Below are 18,278 nucleotides of genomic sequence, written 5' to 3' on the forward strand. Positions count from 1 at the left end.
GTTCTAATTCCAACCCCACCACTTGTCTGTTGTGTGACTTTGGGCAAGTAACTTCTCCGTGCCTCAGTTACCTCATCTGTAAAATGGGGATTGAGACTGTGAACCCCACATGGGACAGGGACTGTATCCTACTCAATTTGCTTGTAGCCTTCCTAGTGCTTAGGACAGTGCCTGGCACATAACACTTAAAAACTCAAATAAATGAAGATGTGCAGGTTGCCTTTTACTGAAGAAAAGGAAAACCTAAGGCATTTGAATTTCAGAAAATTGATCCTCTTTGCAGTGCAAAGGATCCTCATACCAACAAAGATTTTTAGCCTTGACCCTGCTCGCTGAATCAGTACACCCATCTGCCACCCAGCCATGGATGTCTGCTTTCACTTTTGGCATTGCCCATGCCAATAATCATTTGCTTAGTCTAAGGATACTTAGCCCTCAAAAGCAAATTCCTAAATAAACCTCATAATGAATAGTAATAAAAGGAGATAGCAGAATTTAGTAAATTTCCTTTAGGCCTGATGTCTGATTGAAATTAGACCTGATCAGCTGTAACATAAGAATATAAAACCATAAGCATTTATCATCCCAAAGTGTGACCAGTGGTTCATACTGCCCCAGAAATCTGTTTCCAATAACAGCACTCAGACACTTGAGGAGATCTCCTGAATCTCAATCCTCATAAACAGAGATGGACAACAAAACACCCCTTCCTTTCCCTCTATTAACTCCTTCCTTTGAAGACATAGGCACATCAAACCCTAGCAAATTTGTTTTAGGGGAAGACTGGAGAAACAAGCAGTGCAGCCTTTTGTAAAGAGCACGGGCATGGGACTCAGAGGATCTTGGTTCTAATCCCAGCTCCACCACTTATCTGCTGTGTGACCTTGGGAAAAATAATTTAATGTAACTGTGCCTCAGTTACCTCATCTGTAAAATGGGTATTAAGATTGGGAGCCCCATGTGGTACAAGGACTGTCTCCAACCTGATGATCTGATATCTTCCCCAGTGTTTAGTACAGTGTACTAGGAAATGCTTAACAAATATCATTTAAAAAAGAACTCAAACTATTTTTTCACTCATTGGTTCAGGTATACCACCTATTACTGTAGTGATACTAGTACTATTCCAGTGCTGTTGTGTGCTAACTTCTGTGTTAGATCCATATAATCAGATCAGACACAAGTTTCAGTGCTACGTAGGGTTTCAGTCTTTAAGGTCACTGGGGACATAGAGATCAAACTTCCTGGTTGCTGAGCTGTGCTTGGTACTGTTTGACATAAGATGGGTCCTGCTTCTAATGTCACCAGAAACTCTAAATTACAAACTGTTGGGGAAGGAAGTGCAACGCTCTCTGGCTTTCAATTCATCATTTCTAAGGAATCAGTATAAATTATAATCAAAAATTGATGGTTTCCATAAATTACATTTGGGATAGCCACGCATATGTGCTTCAAAGATTTTCATTAATTAAACAACTTCAAGGGAATCCCCAGGATCTCAGCTTTAGAGTTGCAATCATTTGGGAATCTAATTTTTCTTTATAGTTTAGGTATCTTTTTTCTGGCCCATATGAGTAATATTGTGAAGGCTTAGTGTTTTGGCTTTTTTAATGGCATTTTGTTCTGAGCTCACTATGTTCCGGGCACTCTTCTAAGCACTAGGGTAGATAAAAGATGATCAGGTGAGACACGGTCCCTGTCCCACCTGAGGCTCAAGGTCTAAGTGTTGTTTCAGAGCATGAGTTATTAATGATAAGGTCAGGCAAAATCTTGAGTATTTCCAAAATTTCATATTTGGAGGTGATGGTATTTCAAAATAGTTTTCAGCCTGCTTCAACTTCCTTCTAGCTACACCTTCTATGTCCAGGTCTATGTCAGGATGCTTCAATAATAATAATAATAATAATAATTTTGGTATTTGTTAAGCACTTACTATGTGCCAAGCACTGTTCTAAGCACTGGAGGAAATACAAGGTAATCAGGTTATCCCACATGTGGCTCACAATCTTAACCCCCATTTTCTAGATGAGGGAACTGAGGCACAGAGAAGTGAAATGACTTGCCCAGAGTCACACAGCTGCTAAGTGGTGGAGCCAGGATTAAAACCTATGACCTCTGACTCCGAAGCCCGGGATCTTTTCACTGAGCCACACTGCTTCTCTAAGCTTTGACTTCAGCTCCCAGTTACCTCAAAGAAGAGAGTGGTTGGTGGTAAGTAATTTAGCCAACTGGAAATTCACCCTTAGAATGTTATTTTGGCCAAGAATTGTTCACAACAATAGCTTTGGAGGGTAGAAGAATTAGATAGCCATTTCCATTCACACATCTTCTTGAACTTCAAATTTAGATCAATCCCTAATTCTTTGTCAATTTTCCATAGGCAAATGATGGCATTAAGTTGAACAGCTCATGTCTGAATGGAATCTTTCTGCTGACCTTTCCCCATCTGTTCTTTTCAAACCTGATTTCCCTCGTGTTTCAACTCTGTGAAATAGCATTTATTTCAACAGTGCAGATCCAGAACGGAATTCGAAATGAGCCAAAGGTCAGGCATGCTGACATCCATCTCCTATGTGAATGTGGAAGCAATTAGCTGGGCTGATCAAAGGTTTGTGCCCAGGTTTTAATGGATATCCTTAGGGGACTTTATCAAGAGAGAATTGTCACTTACCTAATAATAATAATAATAATAATAATAATAAATGTGGCATTTAAGTGCTAACTATGTACCAAGAAAAATGCCTAGCATTGGAGAAGAAACACTTCACTCAAATCAGTCAAAGTCCTTGTCCCTCTTTGGACTCTCAGTCTAAGAGGGAGGAGGACAGGTATTTTATCCCCTTTGTACAGCTAAGGAAACTGAGGCACATAATGCCCACACATTTGTCAAAAATCATCCAGCAGTGAAGTGGTGGAGTCAGAATTAGAACTCAGGATTGCTGACTCCCAGTCCTGTGCTTTTTTCACTGGGCCATTCTGTTTCCATGCCCTTCCCCCAAACTCAGCCCACAAAGCAAAAAAAGGAATGCCAAGTTGAGAACTCTTTTTCTAAACTTCTTGGAGGCAGGGACTGTGTCTACCAACTCAATTGTACAGGACTCTCGCAAACACTTAGTACAATGTATTGCACCCAGTAAGCACTCAATAAATATTAACTGACTGACTGTATCAGAGAGATGAGGATTTAGCCACCCCAAAACCCACAACTCCTCTCAGGTTCACTCCTGGAGAGTTTCCAATACTCTACCAGTCTCGACTTCGGGAGGAAGAGTCAAGCAGAGACACATCCATTCCATTCATAGCTTGGGCAGTGGCTAGCAAGCAGAAGGCAATCTGCTACAAGTCAAAACTCACCTGGCTGGGCAGCAGTGGCATGGGAAAGAGTCAAGGGAGGGAACTCAAGTTTATTGCTCTGAAGAAGGCAATGGTAAACCACTTCCATATTTTTAACCAAGAAAACTCTGTGGATACACTACCCGAACGACTGCAGATGGCGGTGGGGAGTTCTGGGAGAGATGTGTCCATAGTGTTGCTATGGGTCAGCAATGACTCAACAGCATAAGACAAGATCCACAGTTTTTTTACTATTATTCAACCCATTACCATGAAGATAAGGATGAAATCCACAAAAGTTGGAGGCAAGGGAAGAGAACCTTAAGGGAATGAGGACTACCAAACCTAGACAGTGAGAACAAGAGCCTTGTCCCAAGAAAATATCTCACACACCTTCCTGTGGGAAATCAGAATTAGGATTGGAATGATGGGCATCCCTAAAAGAGCAGAAGGCATCTTTTGGGGGAAAGACAGACAAATGGAAAAGGTAAAGTTCTTCACAAAAAGATGAGGAAAATGAATGTGTAGGGAAACTGTGGAGGAGAAAGTGGTCACTGCGAGGCAAAACAAGTAGCCCTTTGGGAGAAGGTAGAGGAGGGCAGGGCTTCAAATAGGAACAGAGCTTTTCCAAACAGTTTCCTCCTCATGAGGCCTTGTGCTCACATAACCACAGGACCAGGTCTGGGGTAGCCTGATATTGGAGGAATCGGGGAGGGCATGGTGGGGGACAGGAGTCCAATCCATGATTTCACCAAGCAACTGGATCACAAAAATCCCACCAACTGGAAGGGGAGACAAGGATGGAGAGAGGCAGTAAAGGGACAAAAACAGGCCTCTACAAACCTCAAATTGTATGATTTCCAGTCACTTAATACTACTGATTGAGTGCTTACTCTGTGCATAGCACTGCCCTAAGTGTTTGGGGGAGTGCAATAAAGTTAATGGACACAATCCCTGCCCTCAGGGATCTTACAATCTAGCATGGCCTAGTGGATAGCTTTAATTCTATTTGTTCTGAATATTTTGACACCTGTCTACATGTTTTGTTTTGTTGTCTGTCTCCCCCTTCTAGACTGTGAGCCTGTTGTTGGGTAGGGACTGTCTCTATATGTTGCCGACTTGTACTTCCCAAGCGCTTAGTACAGTGTTCTGCTCACATGGGGAGGCAGGGGAGAAAGGGGCAGTTGACTTGCCCAAGGTTACACAGCAGAAAAGTGGCAGAGCTGGGATCAGAACCCAGGTCTCTATCTACCAGACCACACTACTAAATGTTCAAACAGTGGCTACTAGTCATCTGCTTTCTGTCTCTCCAATTTTCCATGAGCATAAACATGGAAACCTATCCACCACAGATTGGGATTTGCAGAGACCCTCTGTAGAAGCTGGGCAATACTTTCAGTAATTCTAACTCAGAGTGAAGAAGGAGCATGTCCTAGTGGATAGGGCCAGACCTGGGATCTAATCCTCACTCCACCACTGGTCTGCTGTGTGACCTTGGGTAAGTCACCTAACTTCTCTGTGCCTCAGTTACCTCATTTGTAAAATGGGGATTAAGGCTGTGAGCCCCATGCAGGACAGGATCAGTGTCCAACCTGAATGACTTGTATCTATCTCAGCTCTTAGTACAATGTGTGGCACATAGTAAGCACTTAACAAATACCATTAAAAAAAACAAAAAACAAAGGATTTGGTCATACTGGCTCCATCCCCAACACATAACCTGGTCAATCATGGAACTTCCACCAAGGATCAGGGTATTTTCTGTGAAGCCCACAATATGGTCAAAGCCCTGTCCAAAACCAAGAGGCCACGTTCTTTTGAGTTATATGCAGGCTTTCCTGGTATTCTGCTTAGACATACTCAATGCCCTCAAGGCAAGAGGGGTTTCCTGTTTGCTGGTTGCTCTCCAGTGATTAGTGGACATTGCCAGTTCCTAGTCAGGGTAACATTAAGTCATGAGATAGCTCAAACCTCAAGAGAAAGGTCACAGAATTAGCTGACAGCATCTTCAGCCTGCCCAGTTAGTGTTACATCACCTTTCACATACATTTCTAGGGAAGAGAGACACATTTGAATATCTCAACCACAAGTAGCCAAGCAACCAGCCCTTGTGACCTGTTTATTAAAATTCTAAATACTGTAATGAATTTGACTTATGTGTTCATCTCATTAATCCCATTTCCCCTGCCCTTCCTGGTTTCAATTCAAAGCAGAAGTAGGAAGGCTCTCTGAGCCAAAAATGCTGCATCTTGTGACTTTTCTCATCCAACTAGAGTTCCCAGAAAGAGCCAGGATACCCTTGGCACATTCAGTCTGGACCAAGAAGAGCTCAAACATTCAAAGCTTCATCCAGGTCTGATCTGCTCAAATTCCTCCCTCATTGCCAGATTTAGGAAACTGCTGTAATGCTGTTTCACATTACCAATCAATCCATGGTATGTATTGAGTGCTTATTGTGGGCAGAGCATTATACTAAGCACTTAGTAGAGTACAATATAACAGACACATTTTCTGCCCACAGGGAGCTTAAACTGTCTACCAATGCCTTCCTCCTGGAGCTGCATTCTTTCTTTCAGCATTTCTTCCCAGGAAATTATTTGCTTTTTCATGCATAGTTTCTCCCCAAGGAGGCAAGTATCCAGTACCTAGTAACTAAATAGCTTCTATGCTCCCTACACTTTAATTAGAAACACAAAATTCTAGTTAGCAGCCACAATTTAGACTGGCACTGTTTGTTTTTGGAAAGCCAATATAAGAACATGAAGTTCTTTTATATCTTGAAACTCTGGAAAACTGCCTCAGGCTTTTTTTTTTCCAGTGATAGGTGAGCCTTATTCAGCACTTCATTGGTAAGTCAAAGTAATGAAGGGACAGAGACTTGGGCCTTCAGATCCAGAGAAGTGCCCAAGACCCAGAGAACTGAAGGTCGGTGGGGGAGTAAGGAACATAGTGGTCCATGATGCCCCTGCAACCTGTAGGCAGGTCTCTTTCAAACACCCCCCCAACCCTGCTCTGATGCGTGCTACTCTGGGGGGTGGGCGGAGACAGGAATGGAGAGGAGTTGTGGGGGAAGAAATAAAGATACCCAGAGTTTGGCAAAACTCTTTGCCAGCAAGTCTCCACTGTCACCTGGGGCTACTAGTGGAAACATATTCAGCTTAATGAAACTGAAACCAGGGCCAGAAGTCAGCTTAATATTTTATGGCTCTCCTGACATGGCTCCAGCCTCCAGCCCTCAGACAGGGTGCTCACTAACATATCTGGATCAGAAACTGGAAATGACAAGTTGATTTCATTTGCCAATGTGCTATTGCTATGCTGTGATGTCTTCTCAATACATGGTAGTGTGACAGGTATTCAAGGCTAGGACTCCACAATGGAAGTATTAAAGCAATTATTTAGGTAATTCAGGTTTCAGCCCCACCCCCACCCCCAGTGTTTTCTCCCTTAACTGGAGTCTAGGCAGGCAAAGTTAAGTGGAAAGAACATGGAAAAACAGTGTGGCTTAGTAGATACAGCATGGGCCTGGGAGTCAGAAGAACCCGGGTTCTAATTCCAGCTCTGCCATTTATCTCTTGTGTGACCTTGGGTAAGTAGCTTAACTTCTCTGTGCTTGTTACCTCATCTGCAAAATGGGGATTAACACTATGAGCCCCATGTGGGACGTGGTCTGTGTCCAACTTGATTTGCTTGTATCTACCCCAATGCTTAGCACAGTTCCTGGCACCTAGAAAGCACTTAAATACCATGGAAAAAAAAGGCCATTAATGAATGGTTCTGACATAAGGTCCATGCAGCTCAGGATTCCATCAATAGCATGCTTGGAGGAACTGGGTTCTGATGAAATACACTAACAGAAGATATTATCTGAGGTAGAGCCCAAAAAAGACATCTCTGAAATCAGGAGAAGACACAGTGACTTCTCCAGCTCTATGTAAGAGCTTCAGACCATGTGCAATATTGGATGATTCCAGCATCAACCCATGGTCCATCCTGCCCCAGGCTCTGCCTCCAGCATGCGAACCAGGTTGCTTGGAGGAACAGTGTGATGGTTGCCCTCCAAGACACCCATACTGAAGGACGGAGTGGACTGGTCAGCCTCCATAACTCCCCCCTAGCACTCAAGCAGGGACCATTCAACCAATAATCCATTTTGTCTCTGAAACATGCTAATTTGGGCAACACACATTCCACTGGGCATGATTCTATCTACCTACCACAAAGACAACTCTACTTCCTTATAGCAGATATTTTGCCTCAATTATGTGGATAATTTCTCTATTTCATTTTACCATTGGAGACTCTTACCCTCTCCTGCACTTTACCTGGGCAGGAAATACATTTTGCTGCTTGCGGCCCAAAAGCATTGTTGTTTTGGGAAAGATTTGGATAATACAGAGTTTACTTAAATGGTAGACTGTGTTTTATATTAAGAAGCCTGGCATTTGTTCAGTCTTAAGATGTGTTCAGTATTGTACTAAACACTGAGGTAGGTAAAAGATAATTAGGTTGGACCCTGACTCTGTCCCACAAGGGGCTCAGAGTTTGGGTAAGAGGGAGACCAGGGATTTAATCCCCATTTTACCGATGAGGAAACTAAGGAACAGAGATGATAATAATACTATGTGCCAAGCACTGTTCTAAGCACTGGGGTATATACAAGCTAATCAGGTTGGACACAGTCCCTGACCCTCATAGGGGCTCAGTCTTAATCTTATTTCACAGATGAGGGAACTGAAGCTCACAGAAGTGAAGTGACTTGCCCAAGGTCACTTAGCAGGCAAGTGGCAGGGCTAGGATTAGAACCCAAGCCCTCTGACTCTCAGGCATGTACTCTTTCCACTAGGTCACTCTGCATAACAGAAAAATTATATTTAGAGAGATAACACTGAGTGTTTTGCTGAAAACACTGGGTTGACCTATTCAAATCAAATCACTTTTTCCTTTGGCATAGAAATAGATCATGTTTGAGTCTGCACAGAGAAACTAAATTAGAGCCCATCTCATCCAAGTGGCAGACAGTGACATACAAATATTTTGGGAAACAATAAATCTGTGCTTGTGAGCTGAGAAGGAAGTGTCCGCTCTCTCATTCACCCCTCACAACCAAGCCGTCACCAAAACCTGCCGGTCTCAGCTCCGCAACGTTGCCAAGATCCGCCCTTTCCCCTCCATCCAAACCACTACCCTGCTCATTCAAGCTCTCATCCTATCCCGTCTGGACTACTGCATCAGCCTTCTCTCTGATCTCCCATCCTCGTGTCTCTCCCCACTTCAATCCATACTTCATGCTGCTTCACGGATTGTCTTTGTCCAGAAACGCTCTGGGCATATTACTCCCCTCCTCAAAAATCTCCAGTGGCTACCAATCAATCTGCGCATCAGGCAGAAACTCCTCACCCTCGGCTTCAAGGCTCTCCATCACCTCGCCCCCTCCTACCTCACCTCCCTTCTCTCCTTCTACAGCCCAGCCTGCACCCTCTGCTCCTCTGCCACTAATCTCCTCATCATGCCTCGTTCTTGCCTGTCCCGCCGTCGACCCCCAGCCCACGTCATCCCCCGGGCCTGGAATGCCCTCCCTCTGCCCATCCACCAAGCTAGCTCTCTTCCTCCCTTCAAGGCCCTACTAAGAGCTCACCTCCTCCAGGAGGCCTTCCCAGACTGAGCCCCCTCCTTCCTCTCCCCCTCGTCCTCCTCTCCATCCCCCCATCTTACCTCCTTCCCTTCCCCACAGCACCTGTATATATGTATATATATTTGTGCATATTTATTACTCTATTTATTCATTTTACTTGTACATATCTATTCTATTTACTTTATTTTGTTAATATATTTGGTTTTGTTGTCTGTCTCCCCCTTCTAGACTGTGAGCCCACTGTTGGGTAGGGACTGCCTCTACATGTTGCCAACTTGTACTTCCCAAGCGCTTAGTACAGTGCTCTGCACACAGTAAGTGCTCAATAAATACAATTGATTGATTGATTGATTCTTGGGGAAGAAAAAGCAGTGGCACCTAAACAAACATTTATTCAAATGGTTTCCTTCAAACCCTCTGGAGATGCTATATTGAGTAGGGAGGGGAGGTGGAGGTACAAAACACCTGCCTTCTTATATACGTGCCAAACAGTACAGCTTATCCACATTCTGCCCTGTTGTACTTCTTTGTTTATGGTATTTGTTAAGTGCTGTTTGCCAGTCACTGTACCAACAGCAAGGGTGCATACCCGTTAATAAGGTTGGACAGGATACAGGACTTGGTTTCTTATCCTGGCTCTTCCATATGTCTGCTGTGTGACCTTGGGCAAGTCACTTAACTTTGCTGGGCCTCAGTTCCCTCACCTGTAAAATGGGGATTAAGAGTTTGAGCCCCATGTGGGACAGGAACTGTGTCCAACCTGATTAACTTGCATCTACTCCAGCACTTAGAACAGTGCTTGGAACATACTAAGTGCTTAACAAGTACAATAATCATTCATTCATTCAATCGTATTTATTCATTCATTCATTCAATCATATTTATTGAGCGCTTACTGTGTGCAGAGCACTGTACTAAGCGCTTGGGAAGTACAAGTTGGCAACATATAGAGATGGTCCCTACCCAACAGCAGGCTCACAGTCTAGAAGGGGGAGACAGACAACAAAACAAAACATATTAACAAAATAAAATAGAATAGTAAATATGTACAAGTAAAATAGAATAATAAATATGTAAAAACATATATACAGGTGCTGTGGGGAGGGGAAGGAGGTAGGGTGGGGGGAGGGGGAGGAGGCGGTGAGGAAGGAGGGGGCTCAGTCTGGGAAGGCCTCCCGGAGGAGGTGAGCTCTCAGTAGGGCTTCGAAGTGAGGAAGAGAGCTAGCTTGGCGAAAGGGTGGAGGGAGGGCATTCCAGGCCAGGGGGAGGACATGGGCCGGGGGTCGACGGTGGGACAGGCGAGAACGAGGCACAGTGAGGAGTTTAGCATAAGAGGAGAGGAGGGTGCGCGCTGGGCTGTAGAAGGAAAGAAAGGAGGTGAGGTGGGGGGGCGAGGTGATGGAGAGCCTTGAAGCCGAGAGTGAGGAGTTTTTGCCTGATACGTAGGTTGATTGGTAGCCACTGGAGATTTTTGAGGAGGGGAGTAACATGCCCAGACTATGATCATCATCATCATTATGTCCACTTCCATGTCTGACTCCCCATCTAGACTGTAAAGTCCTTATGGGCAAGGGACATGACTACCAACTCTGTAGTATTGTACTCTCCCAAGTGCTTAGTGCGCACTGTGTGCGCTGCAAACAGTGAGTGTTCAGTAAATGCAATTGATTGAGTTTTGACACACTTTTACTGACAACCTAGGGAGTAGATTTGGGCTGTTTCCATACCATAATGAGCTCTTGCCACAGACCCACATATTTCACTCTGTGGCAATACACTCTGTAGCAGCGAGGGAAAAAAGGGGATCAAATATGATTGGGAAGTTGAACAGTAGCCTTCACTGCCTTCAAACCCTCAATGCAAAAGAAATTCAGGGCCCTTACTGTCTTATCCTAGCACCCCACCTCAGGATTGAGAGGAAAATATTAGGCACTATCTATTGGGAGATAGAATCTCCCAAAGCTCAGAGGGAAGGAACCTGACTGAGGAATCAGGAGATTTCACGGAAAACCAGGAGCCCTCGAGACTGGTTTAAAAATAGAAGAGTAACTGCATAAATGTGGGAAAGGATCATTTTTTTCTGCCACATCTGCTCAATGGTTAAAATATCATATTCAGCACAGCAATATTACCTTCTAGTATGAAGAACAACCAATATATTGGCATAAATGATCACCAATCTCTTAAAGGAGATTTCTCCCCATATTAACCCCATTTTTGAGCTGAGCCTCAGTCTCCTTCTCACTGTTGCATTGATCTTCCTTCAGTCCTTTCTCAGACCAAATGTTGAAAATGGAAACCAACCAGCCCAGATTCTCTTATTAAGAGCATCACTGTAATCACCCCAAGAGGACCAGCTGGACTCAGCCAAGACAGAGAAGTTTATTTATGCAAGCAAAAAAGTCACACACTTTTGCCTAAATTCACCTAATATTGATTCCAATTATCCATGTATTTGGGACGTGTCAATTCTGTCCATTGGTGTTTCATCTTTTGCCTCTCAACTCCCTTTCAAGCAAGATAACTCTAGAGGGCAGTCCAGGAATCAATTCTGAGGGCTCAGGGTCCTGGAGTCCTTGCAGTCCACCTTGAATGAGAAGACAGTCTGAAGACTGTCATCCCCAGGAGGTAGCAAGGCAGGGTTGGGTGATTCCCCAGCTCCCAGCCACTTCCCCAAACTAACCATTTTGGAAACAGAAGGGTGAGGCAACTGTCCACTTAAAAATTAGTCCCAGAAGAGCTCTGCAGATCCCGGGTGCTCGTGGGAGGGGCCAAGTCAAAGGAGGCATCCCCCTGCCACAGGAGAAAGATCCTGGACCCAGTGGCAGCAGTGGCGCTGCTAAGGACTGTCAATCAGTACTTGCATTGATTATACTCTTTACAGTGTGCAGAGCACTGTACTGTGTGTTGGGTAGAATCCATGGGTCCTGTTTCATACACTAGACCTAGCCCATTGCAGGGTCAATTTAAGGAACTGAGGCGGATACATGAAAGAAACCAACAGTTCTGAAACAAGTACAATGAAAACAAGTTCATTATTGCCTAAAGAGGATGTAACTCACCATCTTGGATTTGATCATCCAATAGTAATTGATGAGCTTCTACTGCCTGCACAGCACTGATTGGATGCCTACATGGCCACAACACTGAGCCCTGGAGAGAGTACAAAAAAATGCCAACCTCAGCCCCACAGTAATAAATAAATAATAATAATTATACTTGTTAAGCTCTTAGTACCAAGTACTTAGTGCCAAGCACTGCTCTAAGCGCTGGGGAGGATACAAGTTAATCAAGTTGGACACAATCCCAGTCCCACGTGGGGCTCACACTCTTATCCCATTTTACAAATGAGGGAACTGAGGCACAGAGAAGTTAAGTGACCTGCCCAAGATCACACAATAGTCATGGCAGAGCCAAGATTAGAGCCCTGATCCTTCTGACTCCCAGACCAGTGCGCCATACACAAAGCCACTCAGCTTTAGTATTCTTATACTTTGCTATTTCCCCATGACTAATCTATTTTAATGTCCATCTTCCCTTGTAGACTGTAAGCTCCTTGTGGGCTCTGATCGTAGCTACCAACGCTGTTGTACTAATAATAATTGTGGTAGTTGTTAAGGGCTTACTATGTGCCAGGTACAGTACTAACCACTGGGATAGATATAAGCAAATCAGATACCTCCCAAAGCACTTAGTACAGTGCTCTGCACACTGTAAGCACACAGTAAATACCATCAGTATGATCCCTGCCCTCAAGGACCTTATAGTCCGAAATCACCACAAACATCCTATTGTTCTAATGTCAAAATGGCAGGTTTGGTCTGTTCAGGGGTGGGCCTACCATAGTATATTGTGAAAAGATGAGATGACCACTGCCCCTGGTGACAGGCAGGCTGTTGACTACTGACTATTTCCACCAAAGAGAAATACTGCACTAGATTAGGAATTAGTGATCTGACTTTCCTGCTCCACTCTGCTGTCCTTGGTAAGCAGTTCTTTGCTATTTGTTGGTTCTTTCTGGCTATGAACAACCAACTTGGTGTGCTGGAGGATCCAGAGTGCTTGCCTTATAGGTTTCCCTCCAGCTTTATGATTTTATACCTCCTCAGCCTAAGAAAATATCACCAACCTCATTCTCCAATCATTATACTGTGACAGTTGAGTTAATCAGAGGGATATTTTTAAACTTAAGTCTCTGAGGCTCCAAGATCATGACACTTTCAAACCCATGCTTGGTGTTATTTCAAAATGTTATTCCAGAATTGAGAATGTCTTGAATTTCATTTTTGTTGCCTTATGAGAGTCCTTGAATCACCAAATAAATTTTAAAAAATAATAATTACATTTGTTAAGTGCTTATTATGTGCCAGGCACTATACTAAGCATTGTGATGGGCACAAGTAAATTGGGTTGGACACAGTCCCTGCCCCACATGAAGCTTACAGTCTTAATTACCATTTTAAAGATGAGGTAACTGAGGCACAGAGAAGAGAAATGACTTGACCAAGGTCACACAGCAGACAAATGTAGGAGGTGGAATTAGAACCCAGATGCTTCCAACTCCCAGGTCCATGCTCTCTCCACTAAACCTGCCGGTCTCAGCTCCACAACATTGCCAAGATCCACCCTTTCCTCTCCATCCAAACCGCTACCCTGCTAATTCAAGCTCTCATCCTATCCCGTCTGGACTACTGCATCAGCCTTCTCTCTGATCTCCCATCCTCGTGTCTCTCTCCACTTCAATCCATACTTCATGCTGCTGCCAGGATTATCTTTGTCCAGAAACGCTCTGGGCATATCACTCCCCTCCTCAAAAATCTCCAGTGGCTACCAATCAATCTGCGCATCAGGCAGAAACTCCTCACCCTGGGCTTCAAGGCTCTCCATCACCTCGCCCCCTCCTACCTCACCTCCCTTCTCTCCTTCTACAGCCCAGTCCGCACCCTCCGCTCCTCCACCGCTGATCTCCTCACCGTACCTCGCTCTCGCCTGTCCCGCCATTGACCCCCGGCCCACGTCATCCCCCGGGCCTGGAATGCCCTCCCTCTGCCCATCCGCTAAGCTAGCTCTCTTCCTCCCTTCAAGGCCCTGCTGAGAGCTCACCTCCTCCAGGAGGCCTTCCCGGACTGAGCCCCTTCCTTCCTCTCCCCCTCGTCCCCCTCTCCATCCTCCCCATCTTACCTCCTTCCCTTCCCCACAGCACCTTTATATATGTATATATGTTTGTACATATTTTTTACTCTGTTTATTTATTTATTTTATTTATACATATCTATTCTATTTATTTATTTTGTTAGTATGTTTGGTTTTGTTCTCTGTCTCCCCCTTTTAGACTGTGAGCCCACTGTTGGGTAGGGACTGTCTCTATATGTTGCCAATTTATACTTCTCAAGCGCTTAGTACAGTGCTCTGCACATAGTAAGCGCTCAATAAATATGATTGATGATGATGATGCTGCTTCTAACTCTGGGATGAGTCCCATAAACTTACTGATCTAAAGCAGTAGAGTGAGCATGAGAGCAGGAAAACACTCTTCAAATAGACTTTCACAAAATGTATATGACATCAGTACATTACTCTGTGTCTGCATGAAACAGGAAGGCAGGGTCAAATTTCCGCAGCTTCAGAACAATGTAAGTACTGAAGTCAGCATTAGATAGGCCACCGGAAATGCAGCTACCAGGTTGCATTCTTGGAAACCAGTGTGTCTTGTGATGGTGTCACAATAGGGAGTGTGGGTTAGATTTTCATCATCTGGTTGGGAGTTGGGAGACCAAGAACCAAGCCTATCGTTCCTAGTGACCTAATGATTCATGAGATCCTCTTTCATCTGGTTTAGTTCACTCCCAGAGGTCTCTAGCCTCACATCATTTCTATAGGGTTCCCAAACACCCTCTGCTACACTCCAAGGGGCAACTCTAGCCCTGCAGAAGTTGGGTTCTGGAGCATGCTAGCCAGGCCCCCAAGTGACTCCTTCCCCTGGTCCTCTGCTCTAGCCCGTAAGCCCCTTGTGTGCAGGGAATGTGTCTACCAGCTCTGGTGTATTGTACTCTTCCAAGTGCTTAGTCCAGAGCTGTGCATACAGTAAGTGCTCAGAAATATCACTGATTGATTCATTCCCCATTTACAAGTGACACCGGTGGTATTCAGTTACTGGCCCAAAGCAGCTCTGAGTTTTCTGACAGCAAGTGGCACCTGTTACGTAAACAGAGCAGAGTTTATTGCCCGGGTCCCTCCTGGAAGAAAGACCCTCTCTGCCAACAACAACTGAACCCAAAAGAACCCTCTGTAGAAAAACCCAAATACCCACCCTTTAGCTAACACTTTGGTTCGCACGCACACCACACACCACTCAGAGGGCAAAGCAGCGTAGGTCACTTCCTTCTCCTCTCACACAGTCTACTTCACAGGCATCCCAGTATGCCTGCATATTACATATGCTTGGCACAACCGTTCCAGTGAGTCTCTGGCTTCATAAAAATCACCGCCTTTGCTATTATGCAGGCCTGGTCATCATGGCGGGTTTCCTCATCAATTTCCACTTGGCACCACCTAGTCTCTCTCAATATTCTCTCAAGGTTTCCCTAGTACTTTATAGACAATCCCGCCATTACCTTGGAAAGCCTGTCTCCCTGGAAATGAGGAACCTTCCTTGGAGGCAGCCCAGTGTTAACTCTTTCTTTAATAATAACTATGGTATTTGTTAAGCACTTACTCTGTGCCAGGCACTGTACTAAGCATGTGCTTACTATGTGCCAGGCACTGTACTAAGCACTGGGGTGGATGCAAGAATATAGGGTTGTACACAGTCCCTGTCCCATATCAATCAATCAATCAATCGTATTTATTGAGTGCTTACTGTGTGCAGAGCACTGTACTAAGCGCTTGGGATGTACAAGCTGGCAACATATAGAGACAGTCCCTACCCAACAGTGGGCTCACAGTCTAGAAGGGGGAGACAGAGTACAAAACCATATGGGGCTCACAGTCTCAATCCTCATTTTGCAGATGAGGTAACAGCCACAGAGAAGTTAAGTGACTTGCCCAAGGTCACACAGCAGACAAGTGGCAGAGAAGGGATTAGAACTCATGACTTTTTGACTCCCGGGACCGTGCTCTATCCACTATGACAAGCTGCCTCCAGAGCCCAGGTGTGATGTTAGAACACTGCCCCTTCAACATCAGGCTTTACAAAGGTTAAACCGGTCCCATGCCTCACCTGAAATTGGCAAAGTTGCAGCACCAAACCACCACTGGACATGAGAAACTTCCATGTATCCGGGAGCCACATTAAAGGGAATCTGAGTCTTCTAAGGATGCTCTATTTGAAGTTTACCCTGTACTCTGCCTACATTTGTAATGGCTGTTCTGTAGTAGGGTGAGGGGAGAAGAATTGGTCTTAGTGTTAACCCTAGAATGCATCTATGGGTAGAAGGAAGGAGGCAGTAGACAATGTTAGGTATTGTCCCCAGTGGGGTGCCCTAACTGGGGTAGACATCAAAGGAAAGTCCTCTGGTCCCTAGCTCCATGCTTTAGGATACTATGCCCCTCCACACTCGACCAGCAGAGTAGCTTGGCCTGAGAAAATAGGCCAATAAGGAAATAAACCAACTTCTGACTTCTAAACCAACTTCTAAACCAATTTAGCAGTGGGGGACAGAGGATAATTTCAAAAACAGAATGGATGTATCAGTAAGTGGTTCCACTCCTTAAACATCCCATGACAGACCAGAAGCAACACCATGCAGTGACTAATTTCCTTTTAGAGACAATGCTGGTCTCAGTGTGTATGCTGATTTCCCAGGCAATTAGGGCAATACAAGGGATGAGTGTTTTTCTTAGAGGCAGATATAAGTTAAGGTGTGTTTCAGAAGCCTCCTATACTTTGGACTTTGGGCTTGATGACACCCAGATCTACATCTCTGTCCCTACTCTCTCCCCCTCCCTCCAGGCTCACATCTCCTCCTGCCTTCAGGACATCTCCATCTGGATGTCTGCCCGCCACCTAAAACTCAACATGTCCAAGACTGAACTCCTTGTCTTCCCTCCCAAACCCTGCCCCTCCCTGACTTTCCCATCACTGTTGACGGCACTACCAACCTTCCCATCTCACAAGCCCGCAACCTTGGTGTCATCCTCGACTCCGCTCTCTCGTTCACCCCTCACATCCAAGCCGTCACCAAAACCTGCCGGTCTCAGCTCCGCAACATTGCCAAGATCCGCTCTTTCCTCTCCATCCAAACCGCTACCCAGCTCGTTCAAGCTCTCATCCTATCCCGTCTGGACTACTGTATCAGCCTCCTCTCTGATCTCCCATCCTTGTGTCTCTCCCCACTTCAGTCCATACTTCACACCACTGCCCGGATTGTCTTTGTCCAGAAATGCTCTGGGCATGTTATTCCCCTCCTCAAAAATCTCCAGTGGCTACCAATCAATCTGTGCATCAGGCAGAAACTCCTCACCCTCAGCTTCAAGGCTCTCCATCACCTCGCCCCCTCCTACCTCACCTCCCTTCTCTCCTTCTACAGCCCAGCCTGCACCCTCTGCTCCTCTGCCACTAATCTCCTCACCGTGCCTCGTTCTCACCTGTCCTGCTGCCGACCCCCAGCCCACGTCATCCCCCTGGCCTGGAATGCCCTCCTTCTGCCCATCCGCCAAGCTAGCTCTCTTCCTCCCTTCAAGTCCCTACGGAGAGCTCACCTCCTCCAGCAGGAATTCCCAGACTGAGCCCCCTCCTTCCTCTCCCCCTCGTCTCCCTCTCCATCCCCCTGTCTTGCCTCCTTCCCTTCCCCACAGCACCTGTATATATGTTTATATGATTGTACATATTTATTACTCTATTTATTTTACTTGTACATATCTATTCTATATATTTTATTTTGTTAATATGATTGGTTTTGTTCTCTGTCTCCCCCTTCTAGACTGTGAGCCCACTGTTGGGTAGGGATCATCTCTATATGTTACCAACTTGTACTTCCCAAGCACTTAGTACAGTGCTCTGCACACAGTAAGTTCTCAATAAATACGATTGATTGATTGATTGAGAGCAGGAATTGTATCTTCTACTGTACTTCCCTAAGCACTCATTACAGGAGCTTGTACTCAGTAGGTGTTCAATAAATACTATTGATTAATTGAGGGACATTTCTTAGTGCTTAGAACAGTGCTCTGCACACAGTAAGCACTCAGTGAAGCCAATGATTGCTTTATCTCATAGCCTGAGTGGTTCCTTTCCTAAGCCTCTCCATCTTCATGAATAGTCTCAGTTTATTTGGAGTATTATCACAGGGTTTTTTTTCCTGGCTACATA

The sequence above is a fragment of the Tachyglossus aculeatus genome, chromosome 4 (assembly GCF_015852505.1).
Source record: "Tachyglossus aculeatus isolate mTacAcu1 chromosome 4, mTacAcu1.pri, whole genome shotgun sequence".
Lineage (NCBI taxonomy): Eukaryota > Metazoa > Chordata > Mammalia > Monotremata > Tachyglossidae > Tachyglossus > Tachyglossus aculeatus.